The 17,827-nt window shown below is 34.0% G+C and overlaps 1 long non-coding RNA gene across 1 annotated transcript in view; it reads right to left on the bottom strand.

Moving 5' to 3' along the window:
• Positions 1-395: 395 nt before the first annotated feature.
• The window catches only part of LOC118152206 (uncharacterized), a 289,509-nt gene continuing 272,077 nt past the window's right edge, over positions 396-17,827 (bottom strand). Inside the window, exon 7 of the long non-coding RNA XR_013533401.1 lies at positions 396-1,825. This is a non-coding gene — a long non-coding RNA (uncharacterized LOC118152206). The remainder of the gene's footprint in view (positions 1,826-17,827) is intronic.

Here is a 17,827-nt window from a genome sequence, read left to right as displayed (position 1 = left end):
TGATGCATGTAAATTACTGTTGGGTATTTCTCTGTCTTTTCTTTAATTGGGCAATTCCCTTTATAGTAACAGTATGCTTGCAGAATGTGCAATTTTTGAAGTGCAGAAAACTGTTAACAATTTTTAACGCAATTAGCAAAAAAACATTGTATACTTGCACATCTACAAGCTTTGTCTAAAATATTTTCAAATACAGATGACATTTTATTTCATTTCAAGACCTAATTTTTATCCTAGTTATAGATTGCATTATGCACTAGAGAATGAAAGGCAACTTTGTGTTACTAATTATTCTTTGTCATATGTTTTCACAATATTATGAATATACATGAATAAAAATAGAGCCAATTGCTTTATCCTATGGTTTCTTTCCATATTGTAATACGTTTTAACGCAGGTCACAATTAAAGCCTACTGTGCTTCATAATATTCCTTGATGCCACCTGTTCACCATCGATAAAATGGCAGTTTCTTCTTATTTCAGTGATTTCTTCTTATTTTTACTCCTTGAATTTTTGAACTTCTGTATAACAAAAGTGATACATGCAAATTAACGCTTTCACATTGGTAGCATCTGGTTAGTAGAAGTCTTCAAAATGAAGAATGAACCCAGCCCAGTATCAAAACCAACTGTAGTTGAGGAATTTTTCACAGACACACCTAATTTAGTACGTCTTACTTGATATTTAAATGAGCTGTCAGAGACAGACTTCTAATGAAACGTCTCTGTGATTGTTTGAGAAAATCGAAGGCTTTACTCTGGTAGCTCCATCATGCCTGTCATTGTTTTTGTACATCAGAACTAATTCCCTATTTTGAACTCAACAAATGCCAGTTTTTAGAGCTATTTAATGAAGGAAACAAATTCAAACTTTATTTCCTCCTTTAATGCAATCAGAGGTTATGTTTGTTTAGAAAGCTAACATCTATCCAGATTATATATGCTCACCAGAGTCAGGCCAAAAAATACAGGCGCCAAACCACTCATTCCATAACTCCCTCATTTTCTGACCTATGGCTGTTATTGTAGGAATTGGATCTATCAAGAAATTGCCTCTGGTACAGTCAGAGAATATCATGGCATCTTGTGCAATAATTTGCAAACAGTGGCTTGAGAGAAGTTGTATGAAAAAAAAATACATTCCAAACCTTGATCTCTCTACATTGTCACAGTGAATGTTTGGCTGGGCTTAGTTCCAAAAAAGCAAAAGAAATATATCTGAGAGTTAGGTGAAGTTGGGAAAACATAGTTGGCAGCTAATGATGAAGGAGTGTCACCTTCAGTCTTTGGCATCAGGCACATCAGAGGTGAAATCTCAGCTCATCTGTCTAGCGTGTGATCTTGTGCAGCATATAATTCTCTTTCAAACTCGGTCCTTATCCATAAAACCTATAATTTAATAGTAATTGCCCCATTTGGTTGTGTCGACTCAGAAAAGGTCCTCAATACGAGTTTTTGCGATTAGTGAATTTAAATATATGATGACAGAAATGAATTTGCAAAGTGGCAGACATGTTATTGTTGTGTTTATTGATCTTATATTTGTGTTCATTCATCAGGCTTTACTTGGTCTCAGAACAAAATAAATAAGATAAATGAATATCTTGTTTCAGAATTAGTCAATGCTCCACAGTAGAAATAGCTATTGTTACATTACTGCTGAAAACAAGGATACAAGAAAATACTGTCTTAGTCATTTTAGGAAGATGCCCCTCAAATTCTGAAGTGGCTAGGAAAACAGAATCCTATTTCGATCCTTTTCCTTGGACAGTCAAACTGAAGAATGGTGATTTGTCCCTCTGTGTTCACTTTAACCTGAGATTCCTGCAAAGGACATTTCAGAGAGTAGAACATAAATCTCCATACATCGTCTGCCTTTCTGTTGCTTAGAGAATCTTCAGCATGGCTAACTATTTGCAAAGTATGTACTCTGATATCCTCAGAGGGAATGTATGTAGGCATTGTCTTGTGGCTGTTAAAATATTCAACATATTTAACTATTTCAGTTATATTTAGTATGTTCATAAAACTTAAGGTGACATGGTTTTCAAAAAAAGAATTTAGAAATCTGTGTCACCATCTTAGAAATCTTAAGTCAATGTCTTAAAAAACAGATTAACCTGGTAAATTCTTAAGGCATACAGCTCTTTGAGATTTTAAGAGGCATATACAAATTCAGAGCATTTTAAATGGCAAAATGAAACCATGACTAAATGAAAATAAGAATAATAATGACATCAATAATAATATGATGGATAGCATTTTTATAAGCTATCTGGTCAACATAAGATTCAAATACTCAATTTTTTTCTCTAAGGATATTTTAAGAAGACAGGCAAAATAAAATTTGTTTATTATAGGAAGCCTAATGATTAATATGTTTCTTATTTTCTTTGGAAAAAATTTTTTTGATTTATTTCTGCTACTGCTGAAAGATATATTTATGTTAAGCTACTCCTGGCTTAGTCCTACGGGCTCCATAGGCATTATTTGCTTGGAGTGGTAGAGGTCAAAGGTGAGGCAATGTGACTTGTGGAACTCACCTTGCAAACTCATTGGCAAGTGAGGGGAATTGAGCCAGAGGGCTCTCTGACTCCTGTTCTTCTGTGAAACCACTAGACTACTCTCTTCTTTTTAAAATATTTTTAAAATACCTACTCATATATACAAATCTCTGCTACCTTAATAATGTTTGATTGCTTCATTTGTCTTCCCACGCTCTTTTCTCTTTTAACAATCATTCACGGTATTTGAAAATGACTCAAAGGGAATACATTAAGTATTGCTTTGTGGCTCAACAAAACAATGCCTCTCTGTTCTTTTGCTGTCTTTGACAAAAAGACAATGTACACATTCGCATGCACAAAGTAACATTTGTCATGTATTTCTAAACCCTCACACATTCTTTTACACAAAACCAACTTTACCTAAGCATAATATGGAAGACTTTTCTTTCCCTGTTTTTAGGCTTCTTGCATCAAAAAGGAAAGAAATAGTGATGGCTTGAAATAATGTGATGGTAAGAAAAGAAAAGAGGAAAGTAAACAGCATTACTATTAATAGAATAGTTTGAGGGATACACACACACACACAAACATATGTATGTGTGTATCTATCTCTACACATTACATATATAGATGCTTTCCAATTTCACTTTTTAACTATGTATGAAGTAAGCAAAGTTGGCAAATGCCAAGTAAATGTTAAGTATGTCTGTAATCCCAGCACTTTGGGAGGCCGAGGTGAGCAGATCACGAGATTAAGAGATCAAGACCATCCCGGCCAACATAGTGAAACCCTAACTATACTAAAAAAATACAAAAATTAGCTGGGCATGGTGGCGCATGCCTGTAGTCCCAGCTATTCGGGAAGGCTGAGGCAGGAAAATTGCTTGAACCTGGGAGGCGGAGGTTGCAGTGAGCCAAGATTGCACCACTGCACTCCAGCTTGGCGCCTGGTGACAGAGCGAGACTCTGTCTCAAAAAAAAAATGTTATGTATGTAACATCCCAGTAGGCTTAGGGTACTAGAGTAATTTGAGAGTGCTATGGGAATATGTGTAATCGGAATAAACTTATGTAGGTCAAAATTTATCAGGATTAAAGGTAAAACATATTTAACTGGGTGAAAAATTTGCACATTTAATGACAACATAGACAAATTGGATGTGGGAACAAGGAACAGAAGAAAAGATATAAGAGCCTGCTATATTTAGGCAGAAAATAACAGCTACTAGATCCTTTATGCCAGAAATAACATGAATATATTAGGGACTTTTAAATAAAATTCTACTTTTATGTTTATATAAAAATTGTGTGTTTGTACCCAAAACATAGTTCTCCTACAACAATTTTATTTTATTTTGTCTCCTTTCCTTATAAAAATTTCCATTCTCAATGTGTCACACACCATATTTTTTCCTTTCTGTATTAACTTCCTGGGAAATGAGACTGAATTAATAAATTGCACTCTCATCATCTAGTGATTCTTTTCTGCATTCCTTCAGAAAAATTTTGTATTATTTAGATATTAAATCATAAACAAATAAGAGAAGCAAATGCAATGGGAATATGGATTATAGAACATAATTTAAGAGAGGAAAACATTCAGATTAGGTAAATTTTATTACACTTAAGTTATGTGTTTGGAGAAAGTGAAGGGTCTTCAAATATAAAAATGTAATTTCTTCTATATTTAATTTAGATAATACCAGTCAAACAAATTGAATTTAGAGAAATGGTCTTATTTGAGAAGTTTACTTCACTGCTTCATTTGTTCATTCATTCATTTCTTCAACACGGTTTTGTGTGTGTGTGTGTGTGTGTGTGTGTGTGTGTTTTACTTTCTTACACCAACTGTATGGAGTGAAAGAGAGATCTATTCTCTTTTGTATAGCTTATAATCTAGTCTAGTGGAAGAGACAGACAATAAGCAAACACAAAAATAATGTCACATAGTGATCAATGCTATTAAGAACAGTAATTATAGCTAGATAGAAAGAATACTTTTTTAGTGTTCTATAGCACTGTAGTAGGACTATAGCTAACAATAATTTTAAAAGAACTATATGGGGTAAATTTTGGCACATTTGATAAAAAAGGAGCTCAGTGTGATTGGTGCTGAGTAAATAGAAGAAGAGAGTGGAAGAAGACAAGATTTGAGTATAGCCTTGGTGAAAGATCAAAGAAGATCTTATAACCCTAAGAGACTAATTGTATCATATTTTGAGTGAGAAAGAAAGCCCCTAGACATTTTGAGAAAAAATGAGTAACAAGATTTAATATTCAAATATTTTCTCTGTTCCCTTCTTTTTCTGGCATTCCCATTCATATATTCCCAATTCAGTTTTGCACTTTTGTAATTGTCCTACAATTATTGGGTATTCTGGGTTTGTTTGTTTGTTTTCATTTTTTTCTCTTTGCTTTTTAATTTGGAAAGTTTCTATTGACATATCTGCAAGCTCAATGATTCTCTCTTAAGTCATGTCAATTGATGAATCCATCAAAGGCATTCTTCATTTCATTTACTGTGATTTTGATTTCTAGTATTTCTTTTAAATCTTTCTTAGAGTTTCCATCACTCTGCTTTTATTACTCAACTGCTTTTGTCTGTTACCCACTTTTTCCATTGGAGTATGTGGTGTTTAGACATAGTTGTTTAAAACTCCCAGAATAATTTCAAAATCTGCCATAGCTGACTGGTTCTGATGCATACTTTTGTCTCTTAAGACTGTGTTTTATTTTTTATTCTAATGCAACTTTCATCTCTTCAGACCGTGTGTTTGGTTTGGTTTTTATTTTTTTGCATTTGGCATGCCTTATAACTTTATGTTGACAGCCAGACATGATGTATTTGTCAAAAGAAACTTGGATGAATAGACCTTTAGTGCAAAGTTTTATGCTTATATGACTAGAAGTCACACTGTTTAGCATTTGCTTAGCTAAAATTTTCTCCAGTATTCTTGTTTCTGTCCCCTCTGTTGACTTTGAGTTTCCCTAGAGACTTCTTCTTAAATAAGATGCAAGGCTTACTTTTTTTCCCTCCCTTTTCTTCCCCTCCCCTTCCCTTCCCTTCCCTTTCCTTCCTTCCCTTTCTTTCCCTCTCCTCCCCTCCCCTCCCCTTCCTTCCCCTCCTCTCCTCTTTCCCTCCCTTCCCCTTTCCCTCTCTTCCCCTCCTTCTTTATTCCCTCCTTCTCTCCCAGGCCTCCTTCCCAGACTTTTCTTCCTTCCTCCCTCCCTTCCTTCCCCTCTTTCTCTCTTTCTTTCTCTCAGTCCTTCTCTCTCTCTCTCTCTCCTATAATCCTCTGTTATAAAAGTACCATATAGATGCAGTGGAAAGGTGCACGAGGAAGAGGAGTATTCTGTATTCTATGATTAGGTCTCTGTCTTTTATTGAGCCTCTATTCCTAGTTTGTGATCTTCACAAGTGTTTCCCTCATTGCATCTCTTAGGCTGGAGGGATCAGAAGTTGAGGTGGAGTTGGGTTATTTTTCTTCTCTCACATAGAACACTAGAAAGGGACTAGTGTTGAGTGCTTCCTTCTCCCCCTACTGAAGGATATAGGACTGAAGTTGGGTATTTCCATTCCCCTAAGCTAGTTAACCTCTGACAAAATAATTTCCCTTGAGGGCAAGCTATATTAAGGAGATCAGAGAGCTCTTAGTGTTTTTCAGAATGGTTATGTGTCTTGTCCTTGTGCTAGAAGAACAAGGGAAGTTTACTCTGATCTTCACAGTAAGAACTTTCTGAGGCTCTAGGAGGAAAAACTCATGAAAGTCTGATTTCCCCCAATACTTCCCTCGGGTTTTGGAATTTTTGACTCTCTAGCTTGTCCACAGGGAGCCTCCAGCATTTGACCAACTATAGGTTAAGTGTTTCTACTAGTATTGACTCCAGGTCAAAATGGAAGACAGGGAAATAATGAGAAGCACAGAATGCCACTTCTGCTCCTGGTAAGCTGTGCTTCTCTTTATTCACATGTTTTCCATTTTGGAGGACAGCAGTTTGTTTTAGGCAACAATTTTTCACGGATCTAAGATTTGTTCATTTTTAATTTTTCCAGTGTTTTTGTGTGTATGTGAGGTTGGGAGTGACAACTTTCAAATTGTTTATGTATTGAATCAGAAATATAAGTCTCCCAATGTTTGTAACATAATATGGAAATTAATGTAAATATCCACCAAAAACAGGGGAAATGGTTTTAATAAATTATGATTAAATACATAGGCAACAAATAATAGGGTAAGAACTTTGCTTGGAATGGTGAAAGTTCTGATATTTACTTCATATAAAAACTATGAAGTTAGTCAATCACAGTTTCATGGATGGAAGCCATGAGATTTTTGGATCAAAGACAAAGCACTTGATTATTCACAGTACAGCAGGCAAGGGCATCATGTATGCATAAGTTCACCTTGTCCCCCATTTCATGGAGATGAGGTACAGCAGTTTATATGGATCCTGAACATACAGTTGTGCTGCCTCATGGCTTATGAATCTCAAACTTAGAGAACTCAAATCTTTCATAATCAACTGCAAACTGATCTGTTTTTTGCCATAGAGAGATGCTATCTTTATTTGCCTTGGAAAGTAAAGAAATCTTCCCTCTGCCTGGAAGAGATTTACAATCTGTATTTTCCAAGGAAGTTTGCTAAACAAACATTCTAGAAAAGATAGTCTGTGATGCTTGTTACATATGCCTAGGGTGTCTCTAGAAGGATGCTCACATACTTGCCTCTGAAGAGATGAGCTTATTGCTATGGAACAGGGTAGAAAGAAAGCATAATTTTCTTTGTAATTTTTGAACATGGTAGTATGTGAGTGTATTAACTATTTTTAAATGCTTAATAAAAATAACTACATGGATAGTTTATTTTTATGAAAATGTCTTTGTTTATGAGGAAATCTCAACAGTTTATATGTTGAGATAAAAACAAATACAGCCTATTAAGATAATAAGTCATTTTAATAATGTAGAGTTTTGAATTGGTTATACAAAAATTTGAATAAAGAATATCTTCATTAAAAACACAGGTAAAGGGTAGAATGATAACTAGGATTGTGTGTTTGGTAGTTTCAAGTTGAATCAACTTACTTGAATTGACTTGGTGACTTTTGTTTCCTGCAGGATTAATTCATTAAACTTCCTTTGAAATTTTGGTTTTGTCCTATTATAGACTGCAAAATTTATATGCCAAACAAAACCAGAACCTTTAAAAAGACTCTATTGAATTTCCTATGCACTTGTGAATGTCTGTGGTTTTTATCATTACACCACAAAAAAAGCAGGATTAAGATATGTAGACCTTGCAATGATGGTGAAAACTTCACATTAATTATGGATGAAAGGTTCAGCAGAACTCAGCAAGTTCAGATTAAGTTTGGCAAATTTATTGTTATTTTCCAGAAAACTAGCCAAGTATTACATGGTGGGGGTTACCCATCTTCTCCCCTCTACCACCACATGTTTCCCTTTGCATCAATTATGTCATTGAGATTTTGGCAATTTTGCTCTGGATTTATGGGAATTGGAAAGAAGGCTAATGACTGCAACCTCTTGGGCTCTCTTTTCTGTGGACAGCATTCTCCTTGAAGTTGTCATTTTAAAATATACTATTGTTGATATCTGCCTCGTACTTAATCTCACCCTTGAAATGTCCCAGATCTTGTGATGTGGTTAGCTCTCAGAAAAACATTGCTGCTGCTAGATAGCCAAGAATCTTTAATATTGATATAATATTTTCAAAATAGTCATTGCCTGTTCTAAAACCTTACAAAAATATATTTTATAATATGCAACTTTTCAATAGTCCTAGTATGATCTATAGTTCAGTCTTCACCACTCCACATGGCAATGACTATGGATATTCACATTTGGAAGACAGCTGAGTTCAGATCTGGATTGTTACCTCTCTTACCTGCTATGCAAACTTAGAAAATTACTACACATTCCTGAGCACCCCTTTCTCTAGAAGAAATAGGGTTTAATCAATTCATGACAGTTAGACTCCTGGGATAAAAGGAGCATAATTAATAGGGTTAAATGAAGCATTAATGAAGAGACTCTTTACAGGATTGTGAACAGAGTTCAAAGGAAACCAACAAGTGAGAAGCCCAGGGTCAGCACCACCAGGAACGCACTACTATTTCCATACCTGAAGAGGCAATGGAAGGGCATGGTTACCAGAACCAAGCAAGAATGCTGCTATGAGAGAAGCTTACCTAGTGGGAGTTAAATAAATGGAGATACAATATGTACAAAGTAGTTAGAAAAATAAAACTAGTACAGAGGCATGTGTTTAAAAATAAATAAATAAAATATTCATAGATGAGAAAAGTAAGTTTTGTAAAGATGTCAACAGTTGGAAACTGGTGATAAGAGTAACCATTTTTTTTCTTAGAAAAGAGAAATAACAAGGGAATTTACCCAGAATTTATTTAAATGTTATACAAATTAAGATGGAAAAAAATGTGATATAACAAACCAAAGGAAAATAACTATACTTCTGAAACAAACTTAAAGTACAAAAGGAGTCACTATGATTTAAAAAAAAAAGTACTGAGAGGAAGATGATTTTTTTCAAATACATTTTGCTTAGAAAGTTGGCCAAGAGTTTGGGAAAGATTGGATGCTTACTTTTAATATACAATTAAAAAATGTCTAAATAAATAACAAAGTCTTGAAAACAATGAATTCTATATAATTAACAAAAATTATCTGCAAATATAGAATTGATCTGATGCTATTTTTGTTATCCTTTCATTCTTTGCAGTTTTTACATATTTTCTACTTCCCATTATATTCTATTCCTTGGTGCTTGAGTTATTTAGAAATGTATCTTTTCTTTATTATTTTAGTATAATTTTTACAAAGTATACATTTTTGTTTCTGTTTTCATGATTTAGTCAGATAATGTTTTTGTATATTAAGTATTTTTAAAAATGAATTGAAACTTGCTTTATAGGCTAGTTGTGGTTATTTTTTTAAATGCTGTCTGAATAATTTATGATCAAGAATTCAAAAGCAAATGCAACAAAACCAAAAAAAGACAAATGTGTCCTAATTAAACTAAAAAGCTTCTGCACAGCCAAAGGAACAATCAACATAATAAACAGACAACCTATAGAATGGGAAAAACATATTTTCAAACCATGTATCAAACAAAGATGCATATATGATATGGTTTGGCTCTGTGTCCTCACTCAGATCTAATCTCAAATTGTAATCCCCATGCGCTAAGGGAGAGAGACTTGGTGGGAGGTAATTAGATCATGGGAAGCTGTTTCTCCCATGCTGTTCTTGTGATGGTGGGGGAGTTCACATGATATCTTGATGGTTTAAAAGTGGCAGTTTCCTCTGTGCTCCCTTTTTTCTCCTCCTGCCATCTATGGAAGGTGCCTCCTTCCCTTTTGCCTTCTGCCCTCATTGTAAGTTTCCTGAGACCTGCCCAGTCGTGCAGAACTGTGAGTCAATTAAACCTCTTTTATTTATAAATTACCCAGTCTCAGATAGTATCTTTATAGCAGTGTGAAAACTGACAAATAGACCAGAATCTATAATGAATTCAAACAACTAAACAATAACAACAACAAAAGGTGCCCATCAAAGAGGGGGCACGCGGGGCTCAGTGGCTCACACCTATAATCCCTGCCCTTTGGGAGACTGAGGTGGGTGATCAGAGTCAGGAGATTGAGATCATCTTGGCCAACGCGATGAAAACCTGTCTCTACTAAAACTACAAAAAAAGTAGCCAGATGTGATGGCATGTGCCTGTAGTCCCAGCTACTCAGGAGGCTGAGGCAGGAGAATCATTTGAACTTGGGAGGTGGATGTTGCTGTGAGCCGAGATTGTACCAGCACTTTAGCTCTGGTGACAGTGTGAGACTCCATCTCAAAAAAACAAAAAGAGAGTGGGCAAAGGATATGAACATTTTTCAGAGGAAGACATATAAGTGGTCAGAAACATATGCAAAAAATGCTTAACATAACTGTCAGAGAAATGCAAATCAAAACCACCATGAGATACCATCTAACTCCAATTAGAATGGTGATTATTAAAAATTCATAAATCAACAGTTATTGGTGAGGATGCAGAACAAAGGAAATGCTTACATGCTGTTGATGGGAATGTAAACTAATATAACCCTCCTGCTGAATATATACCTAAAGGCAAATAAATCATTCTATTAAGAAGATATCTCTACTCTTATGTTTATCACAACACTATTCATAATAGCAAAGATATGGAATCAACCTAAGTGTCCATGAATGGGGAACTGGATCAAAAAATGCTATATATATATACATGCACATATATATATATATATATATCTCATTATATACGTTTATATATGTCACATATTTATATATGTGACATATATATATATTTATTTGTGTCAAATACCACATACTCTCACTTACAAGTGGAAGCTAAACAATGGTTACACGTGGACAGAGTGGAATAATAGAAACCGAAGATGGCAAAAGGTGGGAGAGTAAAAGCAGGGCAAAGGTTGAAAGTTATCTATTGGATAAAAGGTTCACTCTTTGGATGATGGGTACACTAGAAGCCCAGACTCCACCACTCGAATACATGCATGTAAGAAATATTCATTTATAATCCCAGAAACAAAAAATTTTAAAATGACAAAATTTTTAAATATGCCTCTTGAGTACTTGAAGGACTATATTCTCCAGTTTCAGGGCAACTGCTCTTTATATTTATTGTTTCAACAATCTTTTAACAGGGTATAAAGTTCTTCAAAGAGTAATTAGGTAAGAATTGGTTTTTCAGTGTCTCAAATTTTGTATATATTACTTCCTCAAATCTAAATCCCTGAGAACTTATTAGAAAGGTTATTATGAATTCTTTTTTTGCCCTGAGAACTTATTAGAAAGATTATTATTACATAATAATAATTAGAAATATTAATTATTATTAATATTAATAATAATAATTAGAAAGATTATTATTATTACATAATAATAATTTGCCTTTTGTCATCTCTTCTTTACCAATTGGTATGATTTGGCTGTGTCCCCACCCAAATCTTATATTGAATTGTAACTCCCACAATTGCCACATGTCATGGGAGGAACCCAGTGGGAGGCAATTGAATCATGGGGGGCAGGTCTTTCTCATGCTGTTCTCATGACAATGAATAAGTTTCATGAGATCTGATGGTTCTATAAAGAGCTGCACAAGCTCTCTCTTTCTGCCTGCTGCCATCCATGTAAGATGTGCCTTTCTCCTCCTTGCCTACTGCCTTGATTGTGAGGCCTCCCCAGCCATGCGGAACTGTAAATTCATTAAATGTTTTTCTTTTGTAAGTTGTCCAGTCTCAGGTGTGTCTTCATCATCTGAGTAAAAACAGACTAATATACCTACCTTCTGTTTTCCTCTACGAAGTCATACCTTTCACCAATCTAAGTCTTGCTATTGTGCAATGCCCTGAATTAAAAACTTCCTAAGTAGTACTTCGGAATATCAGTGCTGGTGTTGAAAAAGGAAATGATTTTAGTTCCTGCTTAATAAGTACTTTTGAAAGACATGTAGTTTTCGAATTCTTTTGTGAAAACAATTGTAAGTATTATATATAAATATATATTATATTGCTTATATAACATACATATATTTCATTCACACACTTAGCATATGTGTCTTTAGTCAACCAAAAGAAAAACAAAGTCCTCATGTACAAGTGGAAAAATACATTATAGTTTTATGTCACAATTTGCATCTTTTTATATTGTTTATCACTTAGCAAGTTATTGTAGCTATAAAAAAATAAAAGAATAGTACTCCACAAAACTACTGAATCAGAAAGGAAGACAGCAAGAGAGGAGGAAAGGAACCAAAGAAGTACAAGCAGCCAACAGGAAACAATTAACAAAATGGCAATTAGTTTTTAATCTATCTGTAGTAACTTTAAATGTAATGGATTAAATTATCCAATCAAAAGACAGAGTGGCTGAATAAAAAATAAGATCCAACTATATGTTGCCTAGGACACTCGCTTTTGCTTTAAGGATGTACATAGGATGAAAGTAAAGGGATGACAGAGTATTCCATGCAAATAGAAACCAAAAGGGAGCAAGGGTAGGTATATACATTAGAAAAAAATAATAGACCTTAAGTAAATAGCTGTCAGAAGAGACAAAGATCTTCATTATATAATGAGAAAGGGGTCAATTCACGATTGTAAATATATTTGCACCCAACATTAGAGCACCTAAATATATACAGCAAATATTAACAGAACTGAAGGGAGAAACAAGTAACAATAATAGCACAAGAGTTTAAAACTATTTTTTAACAGTGAATAGATCTTCCAGACTGAAAATTAATAAGGAAAATGCTGACATGAATAGAACAACAGATCAAATGAACCTGACACATATGTGCAGATCATTCTATCCAACAGCAGCAGAATACATATTCTCAAAACATTATATTAATTGTATTTTAGGCCATAAAACAAAAGAGTTACTAGGCATTCTCTTTTGCCTTTTGTCATCTTCTCTTTAACTAGCTTCTTGTTTCCTCTCCAAGGTAAGTTACGAAATTTAAGAAGATTAAAATCATATCAAATATCTTTTCTGACCACAGTGGTATAAAATCAATTACAGAAAGAATATTGGAAAATTCACAAATACGTGGACATTAAATATGTTCCTTAAAAACTAATGGATCAAAAAAGAAGTGAAAAGAAAGATGAAAAAAAAAAATAAAGGAAAACATAACATGCCAAAACTTACGAAATGCAGTTAAAGCAGTTTTAAGAAGAAAGTTTGTAGCAATTAAAAAAAAAAAGGCTCTAAAATAGAAAACCTAAGTTTATGCCTTAAGGACCTAGAGAAGAAGAACAAACTGCCAGGCATGGTGGCTCATGCCTGTAATCTCAGTACTTTGGGAGGCGGAGATGGGTGCATTGCCTGAGGTCAGGAGTTCAAGGCCAGCTTGACCAACATGGGGAAATCCTGTCTCTACTGAAAATACAAAAATTAGCCGGGTGTGGTGGTGGGTGCCTCCAGCAACTCAGGAGGCTGAGGTGAGAGAATTGCTTGAACCTGGGAAGCAGCAATTGCAGTGAGCCTGGGCAATAAGAGCAAAACTTGATCTAAAAAAAAAAAGCCTAACATTGAAAGAGGGAAGAAAAGAAGAAAATAATAAATGTCAGCACAAATAAATGAGAGATTTTTTAAAAAATGAGAGATTTAAAAAATAGAAGAGATTAAAGAATGTAAGAATTGGTGTTTGAAAAGATAAACAAAATTGACAAAATTTTACCTAGACTATAAAAAAGGAATAGACTTAAATAAATAAAATTATAAATGGAAGAAAAGATATAACACATATCTCAGAAATAAAAAAGGACTATCAGAGATTTATATAAGCAGTATCATGCCAATGAATTGGATAACCTAGAAAAAAATGCATAAATTCACAGAAACATACAGCCTACCAAGACTAACTGTTGAAGAAATAGAAAATATGAACAGGCTAGCAATGAGTAAGGAAATTGAATCAGTAATTAAAAACCTCCCCAAAAAGAAAAGCCTAGGACCAGATGGCTTCACTGCAGAATTTCTACCAAACACTTAAATAAGTAACATCAGTCTTTCTCAAACTTTTCCAAAAATTGAAGAGTAGAGAACACCTTCAAACTCATCTTATGAGGCCACCATTCCCCTGATTCTAAAACCAGAGAAATGCACTACAAGAAAAGAAAATTATTGGCCAATACCTGATGAACATAGATGCGAAAATCCTTAACAAAATTATAGTAAACTAAATTTAGAAGCACATTAAAGGGTCCATACACCATGATCAAGTATGGTTAATCTCTGGAATGCATATATAGTTCGACATAGGTCAGGAGATCAAGACCAGCTTGACCAACATGGTGAAATCCTATCTCTACTGAAAATACAAAAATTAGTCGGGTGTGGTGGTGGGTGCCTATGATCCCAGCAACTCAAGAGGCTGAGGCAAAACACATTAATAACATAAAAGATAAAAATCATATGATCATTTCAATAGATGCAGAAAAAACATTTGACAAAATTTAACATGTGTTCATGATTAAAAAATAACCTCTGAACAAATTAGGTATAGAAGAAATGTATCTCATCATAGCAAAGGCTATGTAAGACAAACTCAGAGCTAACATCACACCCAGTGTTTCAAGGCTGAATTTTTTCCTCTACGATCAGTAATAAGACGAGAATGCTCATTCTCTTTACTTCTATTCAACATAATACTGAAAGTCTCAGCCAGAGCAATTAGGCAAGGAAATGAAATAAGAGGCATCCAAGTCAGAAAGGAAGAAGTACGATTCACTGTTTGCAGATGATTTGTTCTTACATAGAGAAAACACTAAAGAATCCACAGGGGGAAAACAATTGTTAGAACTAATACACAGGTATCAGTAGACTTCAGCAAAATCAACATATGAAATCCAATAGTGTTTCTGTACACTAGCCACAAACTATTCAATAAAACGTTAAGAAAGCTATTCCATTTACAATAACATCACTGAGAATAAAGCAGTTACAAATCAAATCTAACCAAAAAGGTGAAATATTATTGATGAAAAGTTGAAAAAGACACAAATAAAATGTATTTCATGTTCATGTATCAGAATCCAGAATCTATCTATCTATCTATCTATCTATCTATCTATCATCTATCATCTATCTATCTATCTATAGATATAGATAGATAGATTTTGAGATGAAGTTTTGCTCTTGTTGCCCAGGCTGGAGCAGTGCTTTGTGGAGGTTCACCACAACCTCCAACTCCCAGGTTCAAGCAATTCTCCTGCCTCAGCCTCCTGAGTAACTGGGATTAGAGGTATGTGACACCATGCTCAGCTAATTTTGTATTTTTAGTAGAGATGGGGTTTCTCCATGTTGGTCAGGCTGTTTTGAATTCCTGACCTCAGGTGACTCACCCATCTCCACCTCTTAAAGTGCTGGCATTACAGCAGGAGCCACCTCGCCTGGCCACATGTATCAGAATAATTAATATTGTTAAAATGTTCATACTGCTCAAAGCAGTCCACAGATTGAATGTAATCTCTATCAAAATTCCAATGGCATTTTTCACAGAAACAGAAAAAAAATTATAAAATTCTTATGAAACCACAAAAGACCCCAAATAGCCAAAGTAATCCTGAGCAAAAAGAATAAAGCTGGAGGCATCATATGGACTTAAATTTTACTAAAGAACTCTATTAGTCAAAACAGCATGTTGTCCGCATGAAAACAAACACATAAACAAATGGAACATAATGGAGAGCCCAGAAATAACTCCATGTATTCACAGTAAATTGATTTGAACAAAGGTGCCAAGAAGACAAAATGAAAAAAAGTCTCCTCAATAAATGGCATTGGGACAACTGGACACCCACATGCAGAGTCGATATCATAAAACTCCTAGAATACATTGTAAGGAAAAAGCTCCATGATATTGGTCTAGGCAATGGTTTTTAACTTATAAATCCAAAGGCATAGGCAATAAAAAACAAATAAACAGGTAGAAGTATGTCCCGCTTCTGCACAGCAAAGGAAACACAATTAAAAGGCAATTATGAAATAGAAGAAAATATTTGCAAAACATGTATAAGGGGTCAATACCCAAGATACATAAAGAACTCATAGAACTCGGTAGCAGTATTTCATTATGACATGATTAGTTATGGATTTTCTTTTTATTTGGAGTCACTGTGCTTCTCGATTTGGGGTGATGATTCTTTTATAATTTCTGGAAATTATAAACCACTAAATGTTGGAACATTTTTTCTCCTACTCTTTAGCATTTCTTTTTGGTACTCTATAAAGACATACATAGAATTTTTTTTTTTTTAGAGGTAGTCTCTCGCTCTGTCACCCAGGCTGGAGTGCAGTGGTGCAATCTTGGCTCACTGCAACCTGTCTGCTAGGTTCAAGCAATTCTCTTGCCTTGGCCTCCTGAGTAGCTGGGATTATAGGTGTGCACTACCATGCCTGGCTAATTTTTGTATTTTTAGTGGAGACGGGATTTCACCATGTTGGTCAGGCTGGTCTCGAACTCCTGACCTCAGGATCCATCCATCTTGGCCTCCCAAAGTTCTGGAATTACAGGTGCACACCACCATGCCTAGCTCTAGAATTTTCTACTGTCTTCTTCATTTCTTTTAATAGATATTTTAAAGCATTTTGCATTATAAAAGAAAAACAGTGTTAATTTGATTTTTTTCTACTTATATCTTACTCCTAATTATATGGGATGATAGTTATATATGATAAAGCTGTTAAATGATAGCTGTCTGATTTAGGGTCTAGAAAATCCTTTTTTATTCAAAATTAATTTATAACTTTTCCTCAAACTATATGTAAAAATATTGGATCTGATTAACCTATTCAAAATAAAGTAAGCTTATTGCAAAAATGCATGGAAATTATATTTGTACTTAAAGATTTTAATGAACTTACCTATTTGAAATAAATTTTCTGTTTGTTAATTATGTCTTTTACAATCACTCTTCTGTATTTTGATCCATGTAATTATTTCTCCCAACTTTAAATAATTTAACTTTGCTCAAAAGAAGTTAATAGTTAAATTACCAAAGTATAAAAAATATTTGATGTTTTATTTTCCCAAAGTTGGTGTTGTTAATCTTTTGCTAGAAAACACACAAACACACCCAATGTGGAGGGTACTAAGATTGTCAAGTAGTTCTTGCCAAAGAGAGAATAAACTTGACTTGCAAAACTTATGCAATAATATTTTTAATGTCTTAATTTATTTCTTTTAGCAAAATAAATGTAATTTCTAGGCCCTTTTTCTAACATAACATTATATCATTATATAACTGACATAACATTATATCAATAATGGATAATTATTTAGGAAAGTAATAATACAGCGAGTTAGAGAATTTAAAGATAGTTGATATTCAAGTGTGTTAGCTCAGGAAAAAATGTAATTTAATTTTGAGCAGAGTCACATTAATATGCAAGATTCAAAAAACTAACATATTTCTTTCAAAATCATATTTTCAGAATTTGAAAGTAAATACATTTTAAAATATATTACTTACTTCTCCTTTGAAGTTGAAGATTTAACAAGGTTGATTTGGGATTTGACTAATCAAAATTAACCTAAAACTAGTATCTGAGATGAAAAACATAATATGACCTAATTTATTTAAGGTACATTGTGTAGTCCAATATAAGGGTACAAATATTTATAGAATAATGTTGGGAAATGGGAAACAATAGAGAAATTATGCCAAACTGAAATAATATTTAAGAATATGCAATTTTAAAAAAGACTTCTTGG

This window comes from Callithrix jacchus, chromosome 3, assembly GCF_049354715.1.
Source record: "Callithrix jacchus isolate 240 chromosome 3, calJac240_pri, whole genome shotgun sequence".
In the NCBI taxonomy this organism is placed as follows: Eukaryota; Metazoa; Chordata; class Mammalia; order Primates; family Cebidae; genus Callithrix; species Callithrix jacchus.
The sequence above is the reverse complement of the archived record's forward strand: the minus strand, read 5'-3'. Positions and strand labels throughout refer to the sequence as shown.